The following is a 6,037-nucleotide window of genomic DNA, read 5'->3' as shown; positions in this document are numbered from 1 at the left end:
GATGGGGATATACACTGGAACAGGCAAGAAACAAAAGCTGTGATGAAAAGAAATTACAAATATTGTTTCATCTGAATGTCATAGCTCAGGCTCAGAATCCAAGAACAATTCTAGGTTGGAAAATGGAACTGGAGAAACTCCTGCTTGTATTTTTCGGGGATCTTCTGCCCGTCAGTTTTGACTGAGAAATAAATTCTCTTGATTTCACGGGAAGGCAGCTTCCTATGTTTTTGACTTCCAAACACATTTTTATAAAAGTGGCCTTGGCTGGGTGTGGTGGGGTGACCCATTTTCATTTGCATCAGAAAACATAGCTGGTTATTTCAATGTAGGTATATATTATATCTGTATCATAAATCAGCACCATAACACATAGTTGTAGAACCTAGTTACAGACTTTATGGATATGAAGTATCATTTTATTCTTAAGGATACTTAGGAATAAAATGACTTAGGATACTACTTAGGATACTACACTACAATGCAAGACTGGCATTTATCTAATTCTTCTTAAGTTATGAGTTATATCAGGTTTTCCTGCTAGACTTATGAACCGGAGTTTCATTGCGTCTGGTGAAAAGTCCAGGATGAAATGTTCCCTTTGATTTTGTTTGTGCATTATTTCCAGGCAGCTCATGGCAACTGGAGGGTTAAGGATTTTTAAAGATTTTTTTTTAATGCAGTCCTCACAGAGATCAAGCTTTGCAAAGCAGGGTTTATTCTTACATCCTCCCATAATAACCTTCAAGCGAAAGCGCCAGCCACCTCTTGACATAGAATGCTCGCTTGCTAAGTCACTCTCATAATTTGGGTGATGAAGCAATTTCCACGCATTGATTTTTGTTCATTGGGGAGAATAAAGATGAGACTAGTTTAAGGGTTCTTAAATCAAATCCTACTGCTACATTTACCTGGCCATCTTTCAGCCTCTGCTAAATCGTATCTTCCCCTATCATTATTTTTCTTCATTTTGGTAGATCATCCTCATTGTATAAGTATAATCTTTATTGTCATTGTATTTAAATACAATGAAATTGGTTTTAACCTCACTGGTGCAAAATTATAACAGAAAGGAAAAAAGAAAAAAAAAACTAGCATGTGCATGGAGTGACTGTGGTTGTATTTAAAAGTCTCACAGGCCTAGGATAGAAACTATCTTTAAACCTGTTTGTTTAGCTCGCTATATTTTGATGTCTTTTGCCTGATGGTAGAAGTGCAAAGAGACACTGACCAGAGTGTGAATCATCTCTGAATATCTTCCTTACTCTGCTAAAGCAGCGAGATCTGGCGATGTCATCCAGGGGTGTCAGAGGGCAACCAATGGTTTCTTGTGCCGAATTGATCACGCTCTGTAGTGCCTTCCTGTCCGCAGCTGTTAAACCAGCATACCATACTATAATGCAATATGTGAGGACACTTTCTATGGTGGACCGATATTGTGAGAGGTTCAGAACAAAACAAAACACACCCACTCACAGACACACAGACATACACACACACACATACACACCCTCAAACAAACCACTTGCATTGTGCTTTCAAAGTTGTGCCAGATACTTCAAGAGAATAAAATGCTATTAAGCTGCAAAGTGCTTTTACAGAGCCAAACAAACACAAACAAAAATATTGTAGGTAAAATAACACTTCAGAGATACTTGGTTTTGTTTTGTTTTGCACTGGTCTCAGCAGTCATCTCATGATCTGTTTTTTAAGGTAATATCTCTGGCCTTTACCCAGCATGTGAGAACCACATTTCAGATGCTGCATTATGGCCATGTAGTAGCCAATGGCGGTATAAATTTTCCCAAATTGCCCACTAAGAGTCACTCATCTCACATGGACCCTAGTTCTTAAGCATCAAGGAAGGCTTACTAGCTTTTGCTAATACTTCAACTTTGGGGATTTAACCCAAGTTATAAATTTGTTCACACTGACTGCCTATCATTCCCTGAAATACACTTTCCATGGCAGAGAGAGGAAGAAACTTGTGAGAAATCCTCTTCGCTCAATGATTGCTGCTAAATAATATGCCAAAGCTAGTAGTCATATTGACCCCGCAGTGCCTGTTTATATCGCAGAATCTAAGGGACTCAAGACCAGTAAAATAGAAATAAAAGTGCTCTTAGACTGATGTCTAGTAATTTTGCACCTTAGGATATAATTTTAGACAAGGTAGACTGTATCTTTATATGTTCCGATGCAATTTAATAAAGGTAGGAATTAACCAGAACACAAAGAGGATCCAGAAATGACATTTTTGGCTTCAATCTTTAACAGTTGCTTCCAAAAATGAAAGTCCTACTGAATTAAGTTACTTTAAAAGCATGTGCCTTTTGTTATACATATGTATACTTTGGTTTTTAACTTTGCCTTTTAACATTCTTTTTCTAGGTGGAGACCCCCTAATCTGTCTCTCAAATCTTGGCTTTTCAATCACAGACACAAAGATCCATATACAGGAAGAGGTTTCATGTTTTCTTTATTATTGTTTTAAAAGATTTGTTTCATTTCCAAATATAGATCTAATTTCTACATGTAATTTAAAACTGTTCTAGAAATAGGCTCTTTCAGACAAGTTCTCCCATTGCTTTGTAACCTGGAACACAGAGACAAAAGGAACAGAGATACACAGAGAGAATATGACTGATGTAATGCCCGCGTCATTTCTGGGGGAAAGAAGACCAGTGTTCTTTGGGTAAAGGAGTCCCAGAGAAAGGTTTTGTCCTTTTTCTTCAGAAGTACATTTCTGTGTTTTATATCTTATGACACATAAGTCGTGTTCATACAACATGCTGAACCTGATTGTTGAATTAACTAGTTCTCAGGGTTTCGCACACATCGCACCGTTAACTGAACCAGTTGGCTGGGTTTGCATAACACTCAAGTCACAAAAACCAAAAGCCCAAGGTTAATGCTAACCAAATCTTTAATTTCTCTGCTTAAGCATGTTGTGCAAATGCACACAGAGACTGAGATATTGATGTTTAACCTACGTTGAGTGAGGCAGCACAACTTGCTTACTGTTTGCACATCAGAAGGGCATATATAGGCTACGCTTTCCAAAGCCGTGGGTTTGGAAATAAAAAGAAAGGAGAAAGAGCCCTTGAGATTCCGCATGATTGCTTGCATCAGTCAATGCACCTCTTTATTTTATTTTTTCTCTTCCATTTCTATCCAGTCACTTTCCTGATAACAGTAGGTTTTTTAGCCCTCAATCAGTACAGACATCCCAAATAACAAATCTTTGTCTGGTTGCAAACAAACATTGGAACCTTATCTCTAGCTCCAGTCTAAGTTAAAGAAAATAAATAAATATTAAAATACATAAAAGACAGTTAATGTTGCCTAACACTGAGAATGACCTGAAGAGGTTAAACAAATGGCCAATTGGCAACAGGGACTAATAAGTAACTAGTAACCTTTTAGGAGTACCTAGCATGTCACAAGAATGGTCTCTCGGAAATTAAGCCATTAGGCTACAACATTTCTTTTGCTCCTTCCTTGTAATTTTCAGATTTTCAAGATTGTTTACTTTTATCCTACTAATGATAAAGATTTTCCAGAAACCTAAGCTATGGTTTTCATAGTTCGCCTACCTAGCAGGGCTCAACATTAACCTTGAAAGCTCACTAAAAACAATTCCCCCGGTTCAATTTACAACTAGCATAATTAAGGTGGATTTACACTGTGTCACTATCTCATGTTTCTCCATTCCACCCCCTCTTCTGGTTTGAGAAGCATCCATCACACAATGATTTTGTGAGACAGCAGTTACGTAAGGCAATGCAGCTGAATTGTCAATCTTCTGTTATTCTCCATCAATATCAGAAATCAGCCAGAAGATTTAATCTGACTTTCATCATGTTTGGGCTTAAGAAGCAGATTATAGAGAGCAATTTAAGCCAAATGTTTGTAACCACAGCTGTAGTCTTTTCTCATCACACCACGCTTTAGAAACAGCCCCTACTACCCTGAGTTTCACATCTGGTGGTAAATTTTCTCTGTAGCTCAGATAAGACTTCTGGGATCCAAACCCTCTTTAATGAGGACATAACATATGTACACTATACAGAGTTAGTGAGCACAACAACAAATACATTAAAAAAGATCTACTCTTATGTACATTATTTATAAAAAGCAAATTGACCAGCCACCACCCCAATACAAAAATACATGTTTCTTATTATGTGCATTATAGTTATTAATCCCTAGAAATAATTACTGATTGACTTAAAAATTAGTTTAAACAACAATCCAACCATAAAATTCATAGGATACAATATATAAACGAATGAGGCTTTTAAAAATGATTTTTGTAAGGTTGGGCGGAAGTTGAAGATGATAAACATAGCGGGAAAAAGTAAAATATGACTGAGATTGAACTAAATGACTTCAGAACTCTGGATGAATATGGGGATTATTCTTTGTTCTTCTCTTCAAACCACATTCTTAGACAGTCACTTGAAAATGAGTTTCAGTTATTTCAAGGAAATCTACTTGTTTGGGATCACAGATGTGATTCACCTGTGGTGTTGTTGTTGTTTTGTTTGTTACATGGAAATAATGTGGAAGAGGTTTAGTGTTTAGTACAGGTTTTGTTGCACCAACTTCAGTGTAGAAATAATTACTCCACTATTCAAATGTCACCAAGAACAATTGGACTTTGGGAATTTGCTAATGCGAGGACAGGAGCGGGAAGAATTGTTGTCCATGTTCTCATGTTCATCTTCCTGATGCAACATTCATTTATTCTGAAAATTTGACTTGCTTAGTTATATCCCTCAAGTTCAGTTTGCAATGTATCCCATTTTGGAACATTTTTGTGTATGAATCAGCCTTTGAGACAATTGAAAGAAGAATAAAGTCCCTAGCTTTTCAAGGTGCAAATTATTGGAAGCTGCAAGAGTCACAAGCTACGGCAGAGGGCAGTAAAGCTTCAACTAGTGCCTTTTATGTATTCTGGCACTAGAACTGACAAGCCACTTCAATGTGTCACATTAAACTAAGTGAATGCTACATTCCAGCATAGTTTTGTGACACATAGTTATCCCCCACCCTGCTCCAGTTACTCCAGGGATGGCAGAAACATTATTGCTGAAAGTGCACAGAAAGTGGGTGTGCATAGAAAGTGAGGGATTTTGGTATTGTACCCCATACAGGGCCTACATGAAGTGCTGTTGTGCATAGGTAATAGCAGAAGAAAGCTACAGTCCTTTTAGTGCCAAAGTGTTCTAACACAGAGATCCAGTGTTTTCCACCTTGGGCATTCCTTCAAGCGCTTTATTTCGGTCTGAGATTGTATTCCCAGAAGCACAGCTATCTGGTTAAACTTAGCTGCATATCCGAACATCCGACGTGAAACGGAAAGCTGAGGAAAGCTGGATACCCATTCCATCATCGTGGTACCTGATATACAATAGCAGAGTTGGAAGGGACCTTGGAGGTCTTCTACTCCAACCCCCTGCCTAGGCAGGAAACCCTATACCATTTCAGACAAATAGCTATCCAACATCTTCTTAAAGTCTTCCAGTGTTGGGTCATTCACAACTTTTGGAGGCAAGCTGTTCCACTGATTAATTGTTCTAACTGTCAGGAAATTTGTCCTCAGTTCTAAGTTGCTTCTCTCCTTGGTTAGTTTCCACCCATTGCTTCTTATTCTACCCTCAGGTGCCTGGGAGAATAGTTTGACTCCCTCTTCTTTCTGGCAACCCCTGAGATATTGGAACACTGCTATCATGTCTCCCCTAGTCCTTCTTTCTATTAAACTAGACATACCCAATTCCTGCATGTTTTAGCCTCCAGTCCCTAATCATCTTTGTTGCTCTTCTCTGCACTCTTTCTAGAGTCTCCATATCTTTTTTACATCGTGGCGACCAAAACTAAATGCAGTATTCCAAGTGTGGCCTTACCAAGGCATTATATACCTGTATATACACAATTCTCCATAAATTTGTACACTACAGGAGAGCACTTACATTTTGAAAATATGAGGCAGGAATGCTGAGTTTCTTGATCCAATATAGATCAAGAATTGGGA

This window comes from Thamnophis sirtalis, unplaced genomic scaffold (assembly GCF_051295495.1).
Source record: "Thamnophis sirtalis isolate CommonGarterSnake01/CBP01778 unplaced genomic scaffold, rThaSir2_p1.2 scaffold_3, whole genome shotgun sequence".
Taxonomy (NCBI): Eukaryota; Metazoa; Chordata; class Lepidosauria; order Squamata; family Natricidae; genus Thamnophis; species Thamnophis sirtalis.
This window is presented reverse-complemented; position numbering follows the sequence as displayed.